The 17,105-nt window shown below is 57.6% G+C and overlaps 1 long non-coding RNA gene across 1 annotated transcript; it reads left to right on the forward strand.

Moving 5' to 3' along the window:
- Nucleotides 1-400: 400 nt before the first annotated feature.
- LOC135323144 (uncharacterized) lies at nt 401-2,241 on the forward strand. Its single transcript, XR_010384390.1, has 2 exons — nt 401-1,048; nt 1,950-2,241. It is a non-coding gene; the product is annotated as an uncharacterized LOC135323144 (long non-coding RNA).
- Nucleotides 2,242-17,105: the final 14,864 nt, after the last annotated feature.

Raw genomic sequence — 17,105 nt, forward strand, 5'->3', positions numbered from 1 at the left:
GTGACCTGACAATGCCCACCTACCCTGGCAGGGCCCAAAGTCATGGCTCAGGTGCGGACCTGCCTTTGAACCCTAGCGATGTGCCTTTGGGCAAGTCACCTGTCCACCCTAGCCTCACCCTACACTGGCATCACGAGCAGCCCCCACCTCCTGGGGCTGCTGTGAGATGGACTGGGTCGGTGCGAGGTGGGTGGAGAGACTGGTTCGCGGTAAACTTTCAGGGCTGCTCAGTCTCATTGGTACCAGTTACAAGAAACAGAAACCCATCTCCCAGGCGCTTAAATCAAAAGGAGCTTGAAACACAAATCAAAACCGCTATGCGACACCACTTCAAACCCATTAAGATGTCGATTATGCAAAAAGAAAGAAGGGGAGGAAGGAAAAAACAGAAAATAACAAGTGTTGGTGAGGATGTGGAGAAATTGAACCCATTATGCACTGCCAACAGGAGCGTAAAGTGATGTGGCCACTGTGGAAGACAGTGTGGCAGTGCCTCAAAAAGTCACACAGAGATTCTCTGCGAGCTAGCAGTCCCACTTCTCGGCTTCCACCCAAAAGAACTGAAAGCAGGGTCTCAAGCAGAAACGGGCACGTGGACGTTCACACACAGCAGTGCTACTCACAGTGGTCAAAAGGCAGAAGCAAACCAAGTGTCCATCAGCGGATGAATGGATAAAGTGTGGTCCATCCAGACAACGGGACAGCATCCAGCCTTAAAAAGGAAGGGAATTCCAGCACCAATTCTGACACCACAACACACGTGGACCTTGAGGACATGATGCTCCGTGAAATAAGTCAGCCATAAAGGGACAAATACTGCGTATTTTCTCTTACAGGAGGCGCCTAGAACAGCCAGATTTATAGAGACAGAAGGTAGAATGGTGATTGCCAGGGGCTGGGAGAAGAAAATGGGGAGTTACTTGCTACGGGGACAGACTTTCAGTGAAGGGTGATGAAAATGTTCTGGAGATGGATGGTGGTGATGGTTGCACAACAGTGTGAATGAACCTAATGTCACCATACTGCACATTGACAAAGGGTTCAGATGGTAAGTTTTATGTCATGTGTATTTTACCTCCATTTTTTAAAAGTTTAAAAATACTTTAAAAAAAGGCAGATTAGACAAATATGGGAAGATATTAGTAATTATGGAATCTGGATGATGCTCTTCAGGGATTCACTATGCCCTTCTGCCTACTCTTGTTCTTTGATTTTTATTTTTTTATTTTATTTTTTATTTTTTCACTTTATTTTTGGGGGAGGTAATTAGATATTTATTTATTCATTTATTTATTTAGTTATATGGAGGTACCGGGGATTGGACCCAGGACCTCGTGCGTGCTAACCATGCACTCTTTCACTGAGCTATAACCTCCACCTCCTGTTCTTTGATTTTTTTTTTTAAAAAAAACTATTTTCATTATAAAAATGAAAAATAAAAAAAGATGGGGGTGGAGACAGCTCAGTGGTAGAGCATGTTCTTACCATGCAGGAGGTCCTGGGTTCCATCCCCACTCCCTCCATTTTAAAAAGTAAATAAATTAAAAATATAAAAATGAGAATTGAGTTATCATTCCCACCTCTTCACTCCCTTCTAGCAAAGTCAGGCACCTGTATCCTTGACCTTGGGCACAGCTGTCTGTCTTTGTCTGTTCAGGCTGCTGTAACAAAGTGCCACAGACCGGCTGGCTTATAAACAATATATATTTATGTCTCACAGTTTGGGAGGTTGGAAATCTAAAATCAAGGCACCAGCATGGTCAGGCTCTGGTGAGAAGCCTCTTCCTGGTTCATAGCTGGCACCTTCTCACTGTGTGCTGATGTGGTGGGAGTGGCTGGGGAGCTCTGGGCCGGCGGGGGTCTCTTTTATGAAAACACTACCTACCCAAGGCTCTAACGCCTAACGCCGTCATCTTTGAGGGTTAGGATTTCAACATATGAATTTGCAGGGGACACAAACCTTCCGACCAGAGCCCCACGTGACCAACTTTGACCAATGGGATGGCAGCGACCTGCAGTTGAGTCTTGAACCGCGCATGCACAACAAACCTGCTCTCTCGCACGGCTGAAACAGCAAGGGAAAAACACACCTAGGGCCGCCTGCTGGTCCAAGGAGGACAAGAAACATGGAGAAAACCTGGATCCAACCCACAGCCTGGAGCCAAGCCCAGCCCAGATCTGCTGAACCCCAACAACCCACATATGTGAAAGCAAAAAATAAATGCTTACTGTGGAATGCCACTGAGATTGTGGGGCTGTTTGTTATGGGCCTAATTATTGCAGTAGCTGACTGACACAGGGAGCTGCTCATAGAACCCAAGGGAAGTCATTAGTCAATATTGCAACTGACAGAGGTGCTCTCTGGTTAAGACAAGTAGAAAAGTAGTTTATGGGTGCGTCAGTTAGCACAGAACGGCCTGCACAGGACAGCCCTGCTGGACCCTCACTGCATGATGTCTGACCCTACCATAGGCCCCATGAAGGCTGCTGGGATAGCAAGCAACCAAAAGGACAGATGCCTGCCCACCACGGGCAGGAGTGCAGGGAGGGGCTGGAGGCAGGCTTGGGCTCTCAGCTCTGCGTCTGCCCCCGCCTCGGGCGCAGACCCCATCAGACAGGGACCTTCCTCAGCTCCCGGGCCCCGTGCATTCAGCATGCACCAGCTTTCCCAGGTCCCACGAGCCCAGCTTTGGCCGCCGCCGGGGAGGACTGCTTCTCGTGCTCAGCTGCAGAAGCCCTTAGGTGAGGTGTCCCTGAGCTCCTACCATCACCCTGCTGAGGGCAGGGAGGAGCGGTTCCCAGAGAAGGAAGAGGAGGTGGGCAAGAAATAGGTGTCACTGCAAGGGGGAGGGGGGTTGAGGACTGTCTCAGAAATGTGGGTTCGAGCCCTGGCCCCACAACTCACTAACTTGTGACTTAGGGTCATCGTCTAAGTCAGGCGTCACATGAAAGTCAGCTGTTGCACAAGACCGCCCCGTCGGGCTGTCGGGCTGTACTGAAGTCCCTGGCACACAGCAGAGGCTCAAGAAAAGCAAACAAACAGCGATGCTGACAGCAGCCCAGGAAGGAGAGCTGGGTGGCCGGGGAGGGCAGCGGGCAGCCGACAGGAGCTGCAGGCTGGGGACGGGAGGTGCCCCCGCCCAAGGCACTGTCCTCTCTGCCCCCAGATCTGCCTGAGTCTCCTGCTGGAAGAGGCAGAGGAAGAGGGAGCCCACTGATGTGGACCCACACCCACAAGGCAGCCTCCTGGGCACAAAGGTGGGGGATGGAGGGTGGAAAGAGGACGGGAGAAACTGGCCAAGGTCATCCCAGTTCTCTGGGGGGCTGCCCAGGAAGAGCCACTCCACTGTGTCTCCTGAGCTCTGCCCTCACCCTCAGACCCCCCTGGGGTTATCTCCAATCCTCTGTCCCCTCATCTCCAGGTGCATGAGTCACTCAGTTCTCTTCTCCCCTCTCCTCCCCGACAGATCAGAGCTGTCACCGCCTCCCCATCCCCACTGCAGTGGTCTCAGCCCAGGCCCTGCCGTGGCTCATTAGGACCAAGTGCTCGGGTTTCCAACCGACTCCCCAGCTGGGTCTCCCCTCTGCCATCCATGCGCCCCACAGCTGCAGGGCTGGGGTTTCTAAGGCAGGTCTCCCTGGGCCTGCAGGCACCTGCTCTCATGTTCACTGGTGCCCAGCAGCCACAGAGGCAGGAGGTCCCCTCAGGGCATGGCGCTCAGGGTCCCCACCTCTTCCTCCACGCTGGTCCCCGGGGCTGGCTGACACAGCAGAGCGTGGGTCCTCACGCCAGGCCAAAAGGGAGCGTAAGCCCAGCTCTGCCACTCAGTTTCCTCGCATCCATTTGTTCGCTCATTCATTCAACAAGCCCTCACCTGTGCTAGGTTCTGGGCACAAGCCCACGCCCCTGCCTTCATGGGGTCTACACGGGAAGATTAAATGAGTTAGTCCCTGTAATGTGCTTAGAACAGGGCCTGGCTTGGAGTAAAAGCTATAGGAATGTTTGCTATTATTGCTAGTACCCATCTAGCAAGCCAGCCTTGTGCAGGCTGGCAGAGCCCACCCCTCTCCGTCCCACAGATGACCAGTTGTTTACACGCCTGCCCCCCCCCACCTCAGCCTGGAGGGCAGGACGACTGCCTACTTTCTTGTCACTCTCTAGGCCCACACAGGGGCTGGGGTGCAGGAGGAGTGCTGGATGGAGTGGAGAGAGACCCGTGGAGCCCCAGGCCCCCCATGGCGGGGTGCCTCTGCCCCAGAGGACATGGGGCCCTGCCCAGAGCCAGGACAGGACAGGAGGCCAGCGTGCTGGGCAAGTGCTCCTGACATTGGGACAGTCCTTGGGGGAAGGAGGGTCCCCACTTGCCTCTTGGAAGATAAACAGGAGAGCTGGGGCCGAGCGGCAGAACCTTGCAGCAAGACGCCAGCAGGCGGGGGCTGGCAGCCAGCACCCACCACTGGGAGAAGGCAAAGGCTGAGCCCTGGTGTGCCCAGGGAACCCTGAGTGCAAACTCAGTGTCAAGCTGGGGGCAGGCAGCAGGCACAGGCATCGGAGCCTTCCCTTCCTCAGCTACAGGAAAGCATTTACAGTCAATAAACGGGCTAATTAATTCTCTTAAAAGACCTCTCAATTATTCATCCTGGGCTACTGAGAGAACAATTAGAGCATCTCCCACCCTCAGCTCTGAAAGTGGAAACAGGCTGGGCCGCAGAGTTGGGCCCCCTGGGCCCGCACAGCCTCAGGGTCCCCAGGGGCCCCTCCCCCATTAGACAGGGAAGGCTGTACCCTGGGGCCCAGCAGAGCAGAGCCCCTCTTCTTCCTCAAGCTTTCAAGCAGCCCACTTCCTTATCCTCACTTTTCAGGGGAGGGAGCCGAGACTCCGAGCGGTCAGTGACTTCTGCCCAACAGCCCGTCAGAGCAGACCTGTGGACACACAGCCAAGCAGCTGGGTCGCCTAACTTGAGCTGGGCCCTCCCTGCCTCTAGGAAAGAGATCTGTGCTGGGAGGAGGGGCAGAAGAGGAAGAGGGGAGAGCTCATATGGCCAGCAGCTGTGGGCCAGGGTGGGTGGATCTGCCACCCCACCAAGTGCAGCGGAAGTCACCCCTGGACCGCAGCAAGGGCCCTCGGGTTCCACCGGTAGCAGCCCTGGTGCCCCAACAAGACTCCTCTAAGGTGGGCGAGTGGGAAGCTAGCTTCCCTTCTCCCCTCCAACTTCCTAGAGTTGCTTAAGTCCCATCCTGGGGCCTTGAGGGAGAAGGTAGCCGGCCTGTCCCCTGTCCACCTTCTCCTCTCCAGCCCAGGTTCCCCACTGCCAGCTCTCACTCCCCTGACTCCCCCAAACAGCGTCCGCGGTCGGCCGGCAAGCGGAGGGTTAACTCCCAGCCGCTCCCAGACCGCGCAGAGTGGGGGGCGGGGGGCCGGGGGCGTGCCTGTCGGGAAGTATGGATTTCTGCAGTGGTTTTACTGGAAAAGCTGTAGCTGAAGGTGGGAGGGGGTCACCATGGCAACTTCTGGCTATGGGAACAGGTTGGTTGGTGGGAACCAATTTTTCCAGGGGCCCAAGGGGGCTCGGCTGGCGCTTGGCACCCGGAGGCCCCTCAGCTGCCTCTCCGGGGGGGGGGGTCCTCGCTGTCTTGGGGAGGCACAGAGACCCTCCCCAACCTGGAATTCTGCTTTCTCCGCCTCCCTCCAGCAACCCTCCCGGGCCTGGGCCCCTGACTCAGCCGCCCCGCCCCGCCGCTGAAGCGCCCCCCACACCCGAGCTGTTAATCGATGAACCAATTACCCAGGGCCGCCCGCAGCTCGCGGGAATCTCCCTCTGAAAGAGCTTTACCTCGGGAGAGAGCCTCGACTCTGTGGCCAGGAGTGAAATTCAGGGAAAGCCATGGATGAGACTCCCCATCCCAGGCCTGGCCCAACCGAGGAAGCCTAGATTCCAAGGGGCCAAAGAGCTCACTCCATCCGGGCCCCCACCTGGCCCCAGACGGGAAGATTCCAGCCCCAAGAGGCAAGTTCAAGGAAGTCCTCCCCTCCCCCAGCACAAACACTCACACCCTCCTAGCGAGGGCCATGGGGCCCCCTCCGGAAGCCCCAGACTGGGAGGGGAGAGCCAGCCCCCACCCCCCGAGGCACAGGAGGCTTCAGGGTGCACCTTCAAATCTCGACCCTCCCTGCCCGCTCTCTGCCCCCTAGGAATTCCTGGCGGATAGGGTCGACCCCGCCCAGCTCCCCACCCGGTCGCGCCATCCCCGCCTCCCCGAGTCCCCGGACCTCCCGTCGGGATCCTCTGCTACGCCAGCATGGCCGGCGATTCAGCCCTAGACCCCAGAGGGCCTCCTGGGTGCGGGCGGGACCGCGCGGGTCAGGCCAGGGCGCGCTGGGCACTGCGGGTGGGAGGAGTCGGGGGCTTCTGGGCCCTCAGGCTCAGGTGCCTGGGGGCCCTGAGGATTGGCCTTGGAGCATCTCCCCCTGCAAATCCTGCAAGCGCAGGGTGGGCGGGTGCGAGTAGGGGGTGTTCCCGGGAGGCGCTTCCAGGAATTTTCAGTGGCGCTGCCCAAACGGCCAGGAATGGAGGGCATACGGAGGACATAGCAACTGAGGGGACTTGCGGGGGAAGGGGCCAAGTGAGGGGACGGACCCGGGCCACTACCCTCCCCTTGCTCCGGGAAAGACCACCCTCCTGAGTCCACGTGGGCATCAACCCCTGCTCTGCTGGAGGTCCTTAGACTGATGACTCCTCTAGACCTCAGTTTCCTCATCTGTAAAATGGGTAGGATAAGGCCACTCCTGTCTCCAGCGGGCGGTGAGCACTAAACGAGACCACAACGCCCGGCAGGTTAATAGGTGCGGGATTACAAAGCACCCCCACCTGGAAAGAGCCAGGACCCTTCTTAAGGCCTCCTGGGTTGCTGCTGAGAGATGTGACTCCATCCTCATTCGCTTCCCCCAGGGACGCAACGGGAAGAACCGGCCCCCGGCCTGGCGCCGCCTGTTGGCGGGACCTTCGCAAGCTGGAGCCTAGAGAGGTTAAGTCAACCCGCCCCAGGTGTTATCTCCCGCAGGCCCGACACCGGAAGCGGTTTCCCAACGCCCAGCTGGGCCTGAAAGAGTAAAACCGACCATGAATGGGGTCCTTCCTTCCCTCACCCCCAGGCTGATTTAGGGGACACCTTAACCGGCTTCCCCCGCTCCCTACTACTTCCCCTCCAGTCCCCTCCCTCCGCCCCCCGCGCCAGCCCGGGGCTTCCATCTTGCTCTCTCGGATCTGCCGAATCCCGATAAAACATTTGGGGGAGATAAGTGCTGCGTATAAATAATTAAGACCACATGCATATTCGCCAACAAAAAAAAAAGTTTAAAACCCCTATTCCGGGAACAGCTGCCTGTGTGGGGCCAGGCGGGGCTGCAGAGGCCCGCCCCCTCCCCACTCGCTCCTCGGGGAGGGTCTGCCAGAGGCTCCTCCCCCAGAGGGCCCCGCCCCCAACCCAGGGGGGCTGTCTTCCTGCCTGGCCCACAGTGGGCCTGGGCCGGGAGAGGGTGGCGGAGGGGCTGTGAGCCCGCCAGTGGGGTGAGGGAGACTAGCACCGCCATGGGGGTGGCCTTCATGCACCCCCAAAGGCCAAGCCCCTGGGCAGGGTCCCCCACCCCAATGCCAGGCAGGGTCTAGGCACCCATGGATGCCCAATGAACATTTACTGAGTAAACAAATAAAAGAGCCAGCCATTTAACTGACCCCCAGGTTTCAGGCGGGTGTCTCTCCTGAGCTCCGGCAGAGAGCAGGCAGCCCTCATTCCCCATGGCTGCCGACACCTTTCCCAGTTGCAGTTGGAGGGCCCCAGGTGAGAAGGCAGGAAGAACTTACAGAGGGAGTCAGGCCACAGGCCTGGAGCGTACAGCTGCCCTCCCACCTCCTCTGCAGGAGGGTCAGCACGGGATGGCCCAGGGCCAAAGGAAGGCTTGCCCTGCCATGCCCCTGCTCAAGGACCTGCCAGGGCTCCCTCCTGACAGCACCGTCTAATCTACCATCCAGTGCCTGTGTGGGAGCTGTCCCCGGGGGCCTGCCCTCCCCCAAATGCATGTAAATCCTGTCCCTCTCTCTGGGCCCACTTCCCTTCTTTGGAAGGAAGGCCCTTCACCCCTCTACTCATGGTTTTCTCATCCACATCTATTCAGGCATTTCCTGAACACCCATCATGTCCCAAGCCCCTTGCTAGAGATGCCGAGAACAAACGACACGGGTCTCGCCTTCAAGCAGCCGGCAGCCCAGTGAGGGACACCTGCAAGTGACCAGTGACGGGGCTGCTCTGAGGTAAGCCAGTGCAGAGGAAACGGAGAAAAGAATGCCTTGGCAGAAGCTTGAGGGCTATCATGGAAACTTCCTGGAGGAGAAGACAAGCTGAGTTCAGTCTGGGGATGGATGGGGTTCCTCCAAGTGCAGAACGGGAGGAAAGGTGGACCCTCCAGGAGCTCCCAGCACTGCCCCCTGCTGGCTCTACACACACCTGTGGTCCTCGCACCAAACCTCTGAGGTATGGGTTCCAGTCCTGACCTTACTACTTATCAGCAAGTTACTCTACCTCCGGGACCTCAGTTTCCTCACCTGTAAAATGGGGATCATGGTCCCAGCTGTGCAGAGCTCCTTGCGATCTATCCTCAGCCCTCTGTCCTCAGCAGGAGACAGAGCATCCTACCCTGGCACCCAGCACAGGCTGAGAAACCTAATAGGTGCTCAGCAGCTATTGACTGGTGGGTGGATTGAGGACCTCAGCATTTTCTTCCCGATCTTCCTTCCTCAGCAAACAAACCCCAGCAGGGAGCACCAGTCTCTGCTCGCCCAGGGCTCGGGGAGCGCACTTACACTCGGGACCTCAAGCATCTTGTTCAGTCACCCGCCCACCTGACCAAGAACATGTGATGGCACAGCTATGTCCTGCCCCTACCCTGGGCCCTGCGGGAACGTGACAAATATTTGTTTGTGGAATTAAGCACTCCAGGAACAAAGCTCCTCCCAGGCACCCAGGGCTAGAGAGAAAGGTGAGAAATCTCAGAAGGTGCCAGTCCTGGGTGCTGCCCTCCATCCTGAGCAAAGGGTTCTTTGGGTCTTGATCAGAGGGCCCAGCCATGGCTGCCTCTCTCCACACCCCAAGCCAGGGCAAGCTCACTCTTGTCTCTGCTCCCAATGGGAGCAAGTACCCACCAGAGAGACGCCCAAGCCCCATCTATGCCCGCGACAGACCCCCCATCACCCCCATCAGGCCAGCTCAAGACTCTTCACTGCAGCCAGCCATCCAGGTCCCTGAATGTGGAACCTTCCTTCATCCTGCCATCCTGGACGCTGAGCCCAGTAGGCAGGTGCACAGGATAAAATGTTATAAGACCTAAGAGACAGTGACCTTCAGACCTTCTCACTGTTGGGGTCACGCACCGCCTCATGAGGAATGTGTGCGCTCGTAACTCCATGTGAGCTCCGACCTATGTATGTAGTTATTTACAGGTTGTAAGTCTCCAGGACTGTATGAATCTATTACTTGTATTATAAAATATCCACAAAAGATAGACATTTTAAAAAGGACGAAATGTAAATACTAAGCATAAAATTCTCCTCCCAGCTCAGGAGATCATTCTGGGTGTCCCACTTTGGAGACCAAAATCAGGGAGAAGCCCCTTGGGCTCCGCAGCTATGGGCTCCCTGGCAGCTTCTGTACTTTGGCTCATTGCCCAGCCTCACCTTCGCCCCCAAACTCTGCCTGCTTCCTCTGACGCCAGCCATGCTGCCAGAAGCTGAGGGAGCCAAGCCCGGGGTGCCCAGGGGTTCCCCAACAAGGGCCATCTCCCACCTTCTGCAGGGCTGCCGGGGAAGAGAAATTGGCACAAGGGACAGAAACAGACCCACAGGGGAGAAAATAACAGAAGGCTTAGGGCTCCTAGAAGACAAAGGTCCTGCAGTTACAGCACGGAGGGAGGGAGGGCGCTCTTCAGTACTAGGTAACCGGGTTCAAGTCGCACCTCTGGGGTAAGTGAGTGATGGAGAGGCTGCCTCTAGAGCACACGGCAGGTGTCCATCACGCGGGAGTCGTCACTGGGAATACTGTTCATAAACAAGGTAGGTCTGTCCCCAGGGCGCCAGACGTCTGTTCCTGGATTCAGAATCCAGTAGAGGCTGGGCAGCCATTCTCCCCCACACCCCTGTGACCTTGACTCCTCTGGGAGAGTTGGGGAGACCCACCCAGGGTGGACACAGCGGACAAGCCCTGGAATTCTGCAGCAGAAGCCGTTTCCCATCCTTGTCCCTGGGAATAAGGCTAAAGGAGACTCTTGGACCCCAAAGCTCCGACTCCTTCCGTCCAAGAGTTCCGTCCATGTCTGCTCCAGAACCTTCTTTGTCCTTCTTCCCACATAGGCTCTGGCCCTGGTGGCTGCAGGGGTCGGGGAGGCAGGGGAGGGTCAAAGCGGAAGGGCGCTGTCCTTGGGTGCTCTGCCACGCTGAGGGGCAAGCCTCCCACCATGCAGGACCTGGGGCTCTGGCCTCAGGGCCTGTGGCCCCCTCGTCCCCGGGTCCCCTACACCCAGCACACGGTCAGCGTCTGTGGAACTGGACCCATTCCAGATGGGCCGTCATGCCCATGACGATGGCCGGCATCTGTCCTTCCCGCCTCGTGGGCCAAGGGGCTGGGGCAGAGGCCCCGGGAACAGGCAAGGGCCCAGCCAGCACGGAGCTGACCCCACGCCTCGGCCGAGGCCCAGTAACAGGAAGCGAGAAGCTGATGCCGGTAAGAGCGAGATTCGAGAGATTAGAGGTCTGCTGCCTGATCAGAAGCTGCCTGGAGTTGGAGGACAAGTTACTGGAAGGAGGAGGAAGCTGCCGCAGTAAATAACGCCAGGCCCCCAACACTGGCCTCCAGCTGACGGGCGCAGGGCCTGGGAGGGGGCAGGTGGGCCAGATGGTACAAGGGTCTGCTCTGGTTGCAGCCAGGGCTGGGGGTCCTGGGGAGGTGCGAGGGTCAGAGGGTTCCCTGGGCCCAGCAGGTGGGGCCTGAAACTCAGGGCGTCTCCAAAGCTGTGCCCACGGGCCATCCGCAGGCCTCCTGCCCCTACTGCCAGGCATATGCTGCCCCATCACCTAGGGAGGCCCTTCAAGTGGGGACCCAGCCTGGGGCTTGCTGGCTCCCCCAACAATCCTCCCTGCCCCCACCCCAAAGTGATTCCTGGAAGGCTGGCCGCTTCCTAGCAAAACCGAGGGCACCCTGGGGGTACCGTCCCAGCCCATCTCCTAGGACTCCAGCCACTCCATCCACCTGCTTGCCAGGCTTCACCCTGGGCTCTTCTGTCCCCCAGGACCCCCAGATTCCCAAGGAGCCCTTAAGACCCAGAGCTCCTCGTGGCCCGTCCCCTGGACCCCAAGGTGTGGGCGCTTCTGTGGAAGGGTCAGACCCTGACCCAATCCTGAGAGGCTGAGCCCCTGGCCTTGCGCACTCTGGGAGGGGCTCCTGAGAGGCAGCAGAGGCCTCTCACCCCACTGGGGGTCACAGAGCTGAAAGGCCTGTCCAAGGCCACTTTTGTCCCCAAAGCCTTGGTGGCATGTGCCTCCTGTCCTCCCTTTCGCTTCCAACTAAGATGTTCCCCAGCCCCTCCCCAAGGCAGGGCGCTCTGATTCCCACCCAGACCCGGGCCAGCCTGGGCCACCTGGGGTCGGGGGAACTCAGAGCCCCGGCACCACCCGGGCGAATTCTCTCGGAGCTAGTTTCCACACCCCGGGGTAAGAAAGTGGTTACATTTAATGGGGAAGCAGGACTTCCAGACTTCAGAAGATAATTAGGAGAATGTCATCATGACCTTGAGGAAGGAAAGCGTTCTTAAACAAGACGTTAATCATGGGGGGTGGGGATTTAACTACAGAAAACGAAGACTTTGTAATCCATCAAGAATTCCACAAAAGTGGAAAGAGAGGCCACAGAAAGGGGGAAAACGTTTTTGCCAGACAGAGCTAAAGGAGGGTTCGCATCCAGCATATGGAAGTAACTCCGCCAAAACCAAGCGGAGAGAAGAGACGTAATCAGGCTTCTCGAGGGAGAGGAACCCGAGTGGCGAAGAGCTCAGAAAAGGTGCTCAAGTTCGTCACTTATCAGAAAGAGGAGATTAGAATCACAAGAAACCACCCCACGTCCACCAGGATGACTGTTTTGAAGTGTGAAGGTGCCTGGTGACGGCCGAGGTGGGGAAGGGCTGGGAGTGTCTCTAAGGAGGCGAGAATTGTCGCTGCCTCAGCGCTCCTTCCCCAGGAGTCTGCCCTCCAGAAACGTGTGCGCAGCTGCCCCGGGAACCCCCCCCCGGGGGGGGGGTGAACGTGCCTGCACAGAAACCCAGTCTGAGAGCAGCCAAAGGTCCCCTGTCTCACAGGGCGGGTGAAGAAATAAACCGCGCACACAGTGGAAAACCACACGGTCGGGGCAAGAATGAACTCCAGCTGCAGCACAGCACGGGTGAATGTGGCGGCAGAGTGTCAAAAAAGGAGCCAGGCACTTAAGGGCACACATGGCCCCATTCACATCAAGTCCCCAAAACTAGCAGCACTTGGCTATTGCTGGCAAAACCACAAAGCAGAGCAGGTCGTGATCACGACAGTCAGACTGCAGCATAACTTCTGGCAGAGGGAGCAGCTGTGCACGGCAAGGAACCTCCTGAGATCCTGGCCATGTTCTATGTCTTGATCTGAGTGGCAACGACACGGGAGTTTATATTTATTTGTAAAACTACAAATATGCTTCATGCACTGTCTGTATTATGTTGTGATATCCCATTACTTTAAAAAAAAAAAAAAACACAAGCGTTAGGCATTAAGACAGAAATGAGCACTGGGCAAGGGGAGAGGAAGGGGGAGGGAGCAACCCGGGAAATAACAGCACGCCTGTGCTCAGGATAAGGGGCTCCAAAAACTTTTACTTTCTCTAAACAGGGCCAGCGAAGAAGCCGGCTGGAATCGAATGCCGTGGCTGCACAGCAGAGGGCAGGACCCGGCTCAGCCTGGCCCAGCGCGAATTATGACGCAGTTAACACTGCGGGGCGAGCCCCCTCCTGTAGGTCTCTCCGCGTACATCCTGGGTGAAAACATGCGTAAAGGAGGTGGGCGTGCCTGAGCACGGGAACCTGAGCTGTCAACCAGCCTGGGCACTCAAGGACGGAGGCCGTCAGCAATCGATCATGAACACGCCCCCCATGCCAGGGTACAGGAACAGGGAAAACAGGAGAGGCGCCGGTCCTCCTCCTGGGCCCCCCCCAGTCCTCGGGGGTGTACCTACCACACCGCCTTTCACTTCACCAGTAAAATCTATTTATAGCACACTCTCTGTCTCCTGTTAGAAATTCATTTTTTTCAGGTGACTAAGAACCCAGGTAACTTTTTTCCCCTCTTCCCGGTAACACAAGTATATCTGAGCATCCACAGTGCTGGGTACTGGGGATCCAGCCACACAGACCCCCCTAGCCCGGCTCCTGGCACTCACGGCCCAGGAGCTCGTGGACGGAGGATGCGAGTTGTGTGGTTTCCCCCTGGCTTGCAGAGTGCAGACTCCCCCAGCTACCATGTCCTCAAGCCCACGGTGGGCTGTCTGCAGGGCCCACCTGCTGAGCAGTGGGGTGCAGACCCCACTGGCTCTGTTCTCTCTTGGTCTCCCCCACCCTGCTTGGATTTCCAGAGATGGCTCTGGATGGGACGCCTCTGATGCGCTGCTGTCACTTTTGTTTCCCTCCCCAGTGGGGGAGGCACAGGGGCTTGGATAGGCTCCTCCCATCCCCTTCCCTCCCTCCCAACAGCGCACGTGGCCTTGACACAGCGTGGCCCCCGTGGGCGCTAACTGCGACCCACTGCCGTGCCCTGCCAGGGCCCCCAGGCCCAGCACTCTGTCCTTGGCCACCCCCCAGTCTGCGGAGATGACAGTACAAACAGCTTTCCCTTGACTCCCAGGCTACCGGGTCGGGACCCGGGCCAGCGCCCTACAGATCCTGCGGGCTCAGGGCCAAGAGGCTGGGATGGGAAGGACATCTCCCCAACCTGTTTACAGGACCCAGGCCGCTATCTACAGCTCCAATCTGCTGCCTCCCTTTATCTCAGCAGGGCCAGCCCTGGGTTCCCAGCAGTGGCCTCCCCGCTGCTCACTTCCTGCCAGCGGCCCAGCGTTACAGGAATATGCACACTGAACTTGGCTCGTGCATGTGTGTGTGTGTGTGTGTGTGTGCGCGCGTGCGCGCACGCACAGGCGCCCACACCCCAGAGCCTACCGCTGGAGGGGTGCCAGGGAGCCTGGGGTGCTGGGAGAGATAGCCACCCCAGTACTCATAGCTCCCAGAAAGCCTGCCTGCTGTCCTCCCATTACTCTGGGGAGTGGCGAATTATCTCCAGGCCAGGGAAGGGGCTTCCTGGGGACCCCCTAACTTTCCCCATGGGGAGCCTGAGACTGGGCCAGGGTCTGATCCTCAACCACTCCTGCATCCTCCTGCCCTGGTCCACCCAGGTCAGAGCTCCAGATGGGGCTCCTTGCCTCACACGAGTGTCCACATTGCCTGGGGGTCCCAGGGTCAGGGGAAGCTGGACTGTGTGTCACCCTTATCAACCATTCAACTGGAATAAACTGAGTGCTGTGGGCCGGTGCTCAGTGGGGTACATAGGATGCTGCAAAGGTTGATAGTGTCCTGGCCCCTGCCCATCACCTGCAGGCTAAAAAGAGATGCTACAGGCACCCTAGAGAGAGAGTCGCCTCCTCCCCCTCTGGACCAGGCCGGGGAGCTTCCCGGAAGGAGCCTCTCAGCTGAGACAAGACGCAGAAGGTGGTAACCAGGGACACGTGCCGATGGTTGGGGTTTCCGGGCAGAAGGAACAGCAGGTGCAAAGATCTCGGGGTGAGAGTGAGGCCAGCGCATTCGGGGAACAGAACAGTTGCCAATAGCCTGCAGTGGTGTGAGGGAGACAGCTGCGAGGATGTGGCCAGGGAGGCAGGAAGGGCTGCATCCTAGGGGCAGGGCAGGAGCCCAAGGTGGCCTGACCCAGGGCAGGGGCCATGGGGAAGGGGGCATCTGATGCATGAGGTGGGCAAGTTTGCATGGAGGCAGGAGGACCCCCCCCACCTCCGGGGTGGCAGCTGGGGAGTTGGCTGGACTCTCCTTCTGGACACGGAGTGGTGGGGAGGGGGCAGGCAAGGCTGGCTGCATAGGGGGCTTCTGGCTTCTCATCCTGGCCTGGGAGCTGTAATCTGTCCCCAGTTTATCAACAAGGTGACCCAGATCTCAGACACACTCCAGGGACACATGCACACACATATACACATGCACACAGACATACACGTGTATACCCAGGTACACACACACGTACAGGCATACCACACTGTACTACAATTCGAGACTATTGCTTTTTCTTTCTTCCTTCCTTTTTTTTTTAAACAAATTGAAGGTTTGCAGCAACCCTGCAGCAACCGTGCATCGAGCTTGTCTGTCAGCACCATTTTTCCAAGAGCATTTGCTCACTTTGTGTCTCTGTGTCACATTTTGGTAATTCTCCCAATATTTCAAACTCTCCATTAACAGAAAGGTTCCAACTCGCTGAAGGCTTAGATGATGGTTAGCCTTTTTTAGCAATAAAGTCTTTTAAAAATATTTTTAAATTAAGGTATGCACACTGTTTTTAGAATCATGCTATTGCACTCTTAAAAGACTACAGTGTACTGCAAGCATAAATTTTATATGCAATTATTGGGAAACCAAAAAATTCGTGTGACTTGCTGCTTTATTGTGATATTCACGTTCTTGCAGTGGTCTGGAGCTGAACTCGCAGTATCTCTGAGGTCTGCCCACACACACATGCAAACACATACTTACACACATGGTTACATATACTCCCATACATGTACACACACATGTGCACACGTAAACAATACTCACACAAATGTGCACGCTCATGGACACACCAACATGTGCGCACAACTTATACACATCTACGTGTACACACACATACACAGACACACAGGCACACGCGCAGGTACCCAGACGCCGCCCCCCACCCCAGACCAAGCCTTGGTCAGAAGATGTCCCCTGATGATGAGACCTCAGAAACACTAAGGCCTCACTGCCCCAGGAGGGACCTCCATCCCTCTCCCTTGATAGCCCGTCCTTCCTGCTCCCCCCACACTGGGGCAAGCCACCACTGGGTGGCAGGGCTGACCCAGGTGCCCTGGGACGAGGGAGGAGGCGATATGCAGTCACATGGTAGAAGCAAGGTCTGCTAGGCTCAGCGTCCCCGGGGGCGAAAGCCAGCTCCCTGGGAAACAGCTCTGCTATGGGAGGAGGAAGCCCAGTGTGGTGACCAGCTATGTCTCCGTGGTGGTATTCTTGGGGAGCCCTGAGCCCCCTGCCCAGTCCCCGTCCCTGAGGTTGCTGTGAGGGCCAGCAGGGAGGCTGGGGGCGGGAAGCCTTGGCAAACCGTGAAGAGCCTGTGGGCAGAATGCCCCGCTGTGGTTCTGCGGTGCCTGGGGGGTGCCTGGCGGTCCAGCTGCTTGCCCCCTTCTCCTGCTCCCCTGAGAGCTACCATCACTGCCCCAGCCCCTCCCTTCCTTCCCACAGAGGCCTCTGCTCCCCGCCCCGCATTTCCCAGCAGAAGGGCTGGAGCCAGACACTGAGATAAGGGGCTTGTTTTCTAAGGACCCGGAATTCGGTGGAGACTGCAGGTCAGGGCCAGAGGGCGCTGCGGTGGGGGAGGGTGCAATGAGCCTTTCCTTTCGATGGGGGTCCTTGGGGCCCCAGACCCTACCGGGCCTTTCAACTTCCGCCCTTTCAGGATGGCCCCACCCGCACAGGGGGAAGGGAGAGAGCTTCAGGGAGGTTGCCCTGACCCTGGATGTAGCTGTTGGGCTCCTCCCTCCTCTGCTCCCGTCTTCCAGCCAGGCTAGCCATTTTTCAGGGCCTCAAACACTCCAGCTGCCTCCTACTCCTTTGCCCACACTGTTCCTTCTGCCCAGAGCACTCTTGCCTCTGCCTTTGTCTGATTAACACCTTGCTCTGTCTTCAAAGCTTAGCCCAATCACTGCTTCCTCCAGGAAGCCTGCCCTGATGCCTCCACCA

Source organism: Camelus dromedarius, chromosome 16, assembly GCF_036321535.1.
Source record: "Camelus dromedarius isolate mCamDro1 chromosome 16, mCamDro1.pat, whole genome shotgun sequence".
NCBI classification, from domain to species: Eukaryota; Metazoa; Chordata; class Mammalia; order Artiodactyla; family Camelidae; genus Camelus; species Camelus dromedarius.